Raw genomic sequence first — 7,977 nt, 5'->3', positions numbered from 1 at the left:
AAAAAATAATACACTTGTAAGAAAATGGAGGGAGTTGTCTCTACATGTGTTTGTTGATTCTTAGTTTGATTATTATACATGAAAATGAAAATTTATTAAATTGATCATTATATATACAAACGTTACTAGTTTAGTTCCTATTGTCATATATTGACTTTTGAAGAGATAGTGTCATATATTGATAGTTGACACTTAACTCTCTTACATATTTTTAATTTGGTTCATCACATATAACATATTCTTAATTTGGTACAAATATATTTAACATGTTTTTAATTTAGTCGCTATTTGTATAAGGACGTGGATCATCAAAATAGATCTAAACCCTTCTTAGAAAACTGTCTGGAAGTCCAAAAACTGGAAATCTTTCATTTCTCCTTTCTATACACATGTGCAGCTCTTTTCCACAAATATGAGCATAAATATGAAAGATCTGCTTATTGCCTTATTGTATGTGTAGGCTTAAATTGGGCCACGTATCCATGAATATAACAACCACTATTCACCCTGAAGATTAAGTCCATATTCTATATAGCTGCTCCAAAGTCCAATAGTTGATGGCACAAATTTTTTTTGTGATGCATGTAAGTTATCGTTTTTAAATTTTTGGTTTCTCCAAATTTATTTTTCTAATCTTAATCTTCATATGTTGCCATTTTTCTAATTTAGTTGTTTTAAAATTTCAATTTTTTATTTACAGTCCCAAAAGTTTGCGCTTACCTAAAATTAAAAACATAAACACATAAGAATTAACAATGAGTAAAATATTTTACTGGGATCAAAATTAAAAAAATGTAAACTTATAGGATTAAAAATAAACAATTTTTTTTACACAGATCAAAGTTGAAAAATACAAATTTATGGGAACCAAAAACATTTAAGAAAAAAACTCATAATGCGCTTATGGTATTTTATATTTGCAGTGCAACTTTGTATGTTTTTTTTTTTTGTTTTCAATTTAGTGCAAGATAAATAGATCTCTTAATCATATTTTTTATTTCTAATTGTATGTAAAATATATATTTTGTTTTCAAAAGAATTAGTTATTAATTATGAACTGAGATATATCCTCTCCTTTTTAAAAGTTGAGATATATTCTTAATCTATGATGATATATTCCTTCCAGAAATGATGTGAATGGTGAAGAGTTGTGGGTTTGATCACTCACAACTTTATTGTAAAGTCGTTTACAGAAAAGGTATAGACAGTTAGACACCAAACAGAACATACACACGTATTAAAAAAATTAAGATAAAAAGTGTCATTAAAGCTTTTATATATTACGTGATAATTAAGGACCCATAAAAAGAATATCAAGAACCCCAATTAGCTCCTTGGTTCGGGATGCTCTAACACTTTCCCTGTTGTGTTTCTTCCTGTTAGCCACTCTAGTTTGATGTAAAAGTCTTCATTTTCTTGTTGTTCAATAACACAGCTGCAGATACAGGATGTATCATTAGAATGGCCTACTGTAACATATGTGGTTTTGATTCTCTTATTTTTTAAAAATTAATTTCCTATTTTTTAGAATAAATAATTTTGTAGCATGAGATTAAATAAAGTAAAAATTAAAAATAAAATTGATAAGATTTAAAATCATGATCTTCTATTTTATAAATAAGGTAATAAATCATTATAATACTTTTGTTTAGTTAACTTTATAAGTATCATTTTTTATATATTAGCCAACGGTTATTAATTTTTTTGAATTATAAAAATTTATAAATTAAAAAATATTTCATATAGACATCTTTTTAATTTTATTTTATATCTTTTTATTCTAAATAGTTTACATTTTTATTTTAATTTTATCAAGTTACAAATAAATTTCATAAATTAATATATAATTTTTTTTTGAAATTTATTATAATATACAGATTATTTTTACTCTAACTATATAAACCAATATAATTGCACGAATAAATATGTAAATTAAAAAAATTACGTAAATTTATTTTAATATGTAAATTATTTTTATTCTAATTATATAAATTAATAAAATTTTAATATTTTATTTTCAATAAACGTACATGTTAATATTTTTGTTGTAACTATAAAAAAATTATTTAGTAAATAATTTTTTAATACCAATTATATAAATCAAGAAAATTATATAAGTTAATATGTAAATTATTTATATAAATTATTTTATGTAATTTAGAAAAAATATGTAAATTTATTTTAATATATAAATAATACAATTTTTTATTTAATTATAAAAAGTAATAATTTTTTTAGATTTTTTAAATTTAGGTAATTTGTACAAATTATATAAAATCATTTTTAAAAAATAATCTATATATTAGTTTATGCAATTTTTTAATAATTATAATAAGAACAAATTTTATATTAATAATTTATTAACTTATATTAAAATAAAAATTTATAATAAAAATAAATACATTTAAAATTGAATATTAAATATTTTGTTTTAATTTATAATTTATAATTTTTGTAACTAAAAAATTTAATAACTCTTGACTAGTATTTAAAATAGTATTTATAAAGTTAATTAAATGAAGCAACTATCTTGCAGATTTATTTCTTTATCTTTTAATAAAAGATCATGAGTTCAATTCTGATCAAGATGCTTTTTATTTTTTAATTTATTGAATCCCTTGCCACATAAGTTATGTTCAAAAAGAAATTTTAGTTAGATTTTAGTTTTTCTTTTGAACGCTACTTAAGGTAATATTTTTTAATTTGTTAGCTTCTATCTTTTAAATTTTTATATTTTCTTTTATTTTTATCCTCAATATATTATCCTTTTAAAATAAATCAAAATTTTATTATTTTTATGTTATTTTACACTTTTCAGTTATGTCCATAATTAATTTTATCAAATACTTATAATTCAATAAGTTAATTTTTCTGTTTTCAACATCAGTTAATTTTATATAACTATAAGTGTCATATCAATGTCTATTTGATTTTGAACGATTAACTTCTAAAATGACCAAAATTCCTTATTTTAAAAATACAAAAATTAAATTTCTTAATTTAAAAATAAGTAAATTAAAATTGTAAATTTTAAATTATAGGAGATCAAAATTACAGTTTATCCATTATATAATATATATTGTGAGAGAGACGTGACAACGCATTTAATACTTGGGTAAAGTTTCTTATAATTTTGATTGACTAATATTATTATTAAAGCGTGGGACTATAGGGAAGAAGTGTGTGCAACGGGTTTCCAACACCAAAAATTTCGAGGCAAGTACATGCATTAGGGTTGCTACATTTTACGGTGGGGTACCTTCTCATTAATCAAACCATTAACACCTACAACAATAATGCACTTGGCCTTACCACTTTCTAGAGAGGGTCTCATTTTTCTTTTTTGGGGTAAACTGATCATGATCATGTAAATGTAATCTTCCTTTGATTAAACCATATGGAAAACCATGAAATGTGGAAAGCAAGCTGTTTAACTATTATTAGCAATTTTCATTCCCCGTTATCACCCAATAAACCACATAGAAAATATAGTGTAGCAAACACCCAAAACGAGTTTCAAATGGTGATAAAATATGATGACTGTGACAAGTCTCAATGTGTAGTGTGTGTTCAAATGTAAATTTGAAACGCATTAATCTCCCTCAAATACAAGTAGGCCCACTCTACCCCAAGGTCCTAACCCGGCAACTAGATAGATGAGCATTGAATAATGTTTTCCCCCCTTAATACTTATAGACAGGGGTTGGTATTAAAGAAAATAAACAGCAAGTTTCAATAGTCAAGTTTGTGCTATTTTTTTTAGTATTTTTCTTTTCTTTTGGTAGACTTTCCCTGTCGTGACAAAACAAAAACCGTAGAATTTAAAATTGCTATCTTTTGTTCTGCTAAAGGGTTGTTAAAAATATAAAAATTGTACAAGAATAACATAAGAAATGGAAAATGGTCATATAGATTTTTCTTTTTAAAATTTCCGCTAAGATTTCAGAATGACTCTAAATATAGTTTAGCTCCATCAGATCTTTCGAAGCATGTTTACATGTAGCATTTTACAAGGTAATCAGAAACATAGGTGGCAACACTATCAAGTTATATATATATAATTAGTTTCACTCTTTTCTTTTTTCACTGGTAGCCCTTCATAACCAGAAGATTTTTCTTCCATGCAAGGGAAATTAAATGGGCCGGGGATTGTAATTGTACAAGTACAAATACAATAATCATGTGTGGAGGGTTCAGTTAAAAGGGGAAGCACATCCATGTGAATCATAAATAACGATTTTATTGTGTACATATGCTTTTTTGCATGTTTGGAGAGCAGTAAGACGACTGTACAACTCATAATATGCGATAAATGTGATGTAAATCGAACATATAAAATATCAATCTCATCATAACGTGTCCCACTTGTTCATGAACAGTATAAACGTATTGTTACCAGGTTTATATATAAATATAATTTTGGCTTGAACTTATTCACTTCCTGTAAGATAGAGTGTTTTTTATCTTAGTGTTTTGAAGTTTTTTTTAGTTTTTTAAAGATTTTTTTTAAGTCTCTACTCAACATTAACTGATGTTGACAACATAGTAGAAACTAAAACAAAATAAAAATAAAAATTACAGTACCGAAATTAGAACAAAAATCTTTAAGAGACTGAAATAAAATATCTCTTGTTTTTCTAGACCAAAATATTATTTAAGCCTTTTTTAAAATTTATATTACATTAGAAAAAATAAATATAAAATGAACATAAAATTTAGCACAGAAATGAGTTTAAGAAACAAATACTAATAGGATTAATCACTTGAAACAAATCGTACTTAGAAAAGGGAAAGAGGGTTAAACCATCTCTTTCAAAGTGCACAGTTCGGTCTTTGCGACAACTACTTGTTTCTCGCATTCTTTAATTTGTTGGAAATCCACAAACTAGTCGACCTAATACATCTCTGAATAGTCCACAGCAGATCCCCAACTCAAGGAACAAGAGCCATCTCTGCATTTATCATAATTCATAACTCATAAGTAACTTACCATGGATATATGCTTTTTTCAATTTAGAAAGACACTACTTTCAAGTGGGTGACCATACTCCCTTGCAAAATAGAGGAAGATTAAATCAAATCTACCAAACTTTTGGACGTACGACAAAGATCGACCTACACTTTTTTTTTGTTTTTGGTGAGATAAAGAGGAAAAAACTAAGAGGCTAGAAGCCCCAAAGGCAGATGTATCAGCTAATTAATAACTGAAAGCTAATATATATATATATATATATATATATATATATATATATATATTAACCCCAAAAATAAATTAACTGGTTAAAAGTTTAAAGAAATGATTATTGAGTTCTTACTCCTTTGTACATTTTCTAAGATTTCACATAGGGTAATTATTGAAATTGAGACTAAACGATAAAAACTAATGGGACTTCAATGATTCGATTGGCTAAAGTCTTTTTTTTAAGACACGATTCGCTAAAGTCTTAATATTAATACATTGTTTAAAGGAATAACATTGCAATAAATATAACCAATAGTATCAATGTAAACACGAGATATAGCTAAGCCTGAACCAGTCAATTGCTTGTTATGGATTTTATGATAAAAAGAACCTGTATAATACAATTTCGTATATTTTGTTGTGTTAGCGTTTCCTAACACAAGCTTAGAGTGGAACTCATCATTTGCCTTCTTTGTCAAACGACTCAATAACCTCCGGTGGGCACAAAAGTCTAAAGTCTAAACAAACTGTAAGTCTATTAGTCTGGCCTTACCTGTCACCCAAGACTTATGTGGTAAAAATTGAAATGTTCCAACCTGAAATCAAACATAAATGTTAGTAGATTAAAAGTCGAGGCTGTGTTACATTCGAGTTAAGTGTCAACTAAATGTTAGTAGTCAACGATTATAATAGTGTGTTTGTTTTGTTGCTGAAGGATACTTTGAAAAAAATGTTGGATTAAAAATAAGTTACGTTTTTCTCAATCCAATGGTATGGGTATGTTTGGATTTTTAGTGGAAGAGTCCAAAAATATGTTTGAGTGTAAAATTAGTTTGGAATCATGTTTGATTATCCTACAAATTAAAAGTATGTTTTAAAGTAAAATTTTGTCTAAAATCTTAGTTTTGGAGGAATAAGATTGTTGTTAACTCGTTGGTAAGTGTATCAAATGTTCAAGTAACGATTTCCACAGGAATTTTGTTTTGTACTTATGTTGGATAATTTCTAATTTATAAGAAAAAAATATAAGATGGGGTATAAAAGATAAATTTAAAATAACAGAGTGTAAAATAATAACTATTAAAACAAAAGAAATAATAAGAAATTCAATGGGATGAGAATTTTAGGATCTAGCATGTCTTATTTGTCTAAGATGTATTATTTGTGATTTTTCTCTACCAATCAGTGAATTTATCATACCCACATCGGTTAGAATATTTGTCCCTGATGTCTCACGATGACAAGCGATGCATGAAGTTCTAAGTGTAGATGCTTGTTTTGATGCATGGACATAATGCAATCACTCTATGCCTAACAATGATTTTATTAAGATACCCCTTCCTTTTAGTTCTATTAAAAAGTATTCTCTGTCCAGTGACTAATTCCTAAAACAGATGCATACAAGACCTTAAGGATTATCCTTTGTCAAGCACTTAACCCCAAATATGATGCAAGGATGAATAATGCATGAAATTAAAAGTAAAAAAAGATAATATAAAAGAAAACACATGTTTGCATTGATAAATATGAAGTGTACAATACATATTTTGACTTTTTAAGCCTGTCAGGTCCTAACTAAGGGTTTTAGTCTCTCATAGCCATAAGGGGCCTTACATTAAAAAATGGGTATAGGAACTGATGGAGGAAAATGGATGGAAAAAGGAAATAGAAAATGATGAAAGAGAAAAAAGAATTTCCTAAGGAAGAGTTCTCAAATTTTAAATGTGTATTAGAGTGCTCTGAGACTCAGTGTGATGTCTTTTCTCCTTGTTTTGGCTTCCTTTTTATAGTTGTTAGAGTAGACTTGGGCCTGATGCCAAAAATCTCCCTCATTCATATTTTTGATATTTTTTGGATCTTTTTCGCTTTTAATTTCTCATTTTCATATTTGCAAGCCATAAATAAGAAAAATATTAATTTCTAACATTTAAGCCAAAAATAACTGCTAAATCAATATTTTAAAAGATATTTTCAATATATTTTTATTATCAAAAATAGCTCATATCTAGTAGTTATCAATTATACCGAATGAGATCTATGAGCTCATCCCATGATCTAATGATCCCACACGACTTACAAACAAGGAAGATATACCGTTGTTATCAACTTGATAATTGCTTGAACTATTAAGGAGAAAGAGAAATTTCAAGTAAGTAATCAAAGCGTTAAGTCCAAAACTCCTCAAATCCATTGAGTGTTGGAGTTCCTTTTACAAGTACTCCCACCACTTCCAACAAGGATATTAACACCAAGAAAGAGATAAGAGAAATTGACAAGTTATATAGTTCAACCATAAGAGATATTGTAAGAACAAAGAATAAGAATACTTTTGCAAACTAAGTGCATGTTTGGATTAAAAGTTTACAAACTTAGGTTTGGGTTAAACTTAAGTTCACAAAAGTATCTCAAATCTTACTTCTTTCGGTCTTACTTCTTTCAAACTGAAATTTTTAGACAAATTTTTACTCTGAAACATACTTTTGAGGAATAATCAAACATTATCTAAACTTATTTTGCTCTCAAACATACTTTTAAAATTCTCCCATTGAAAATCCAAACACACTTAAGTTTGCAAACTTTAATTCAAATATTCATATACTTGTTTCTTTGTTTGTCACTTTGGAACACACCTGAACAATGTTTGGAATTGGGCAAACAACAAACTAAACACACAAGAAAATGTTAAAATCTTGATTGAAGCTAATTCGCAAGACACATATTTCTTTGTTTGAGTGCATTGAAAATTGTAAAACCTACAAATTAAACACACCAATTAAAAGTTATGACTATTTAAA

Source organism: Glycine soja, chromosome 5 (assembly GCF_004193775.1).
Source record: "Glycine soja cultivar W05 chromosome 5, ASM419377v2, whole genome shotgun sequence".
NCBI lineage: Eukaryota > Viridiplantae > Streptophyta > Magnoliopsida > Fabales > Fabaceae > Glycine > Glycine soja.
This window is presented reverse-complemented; position numbering follows the sequence as displayed.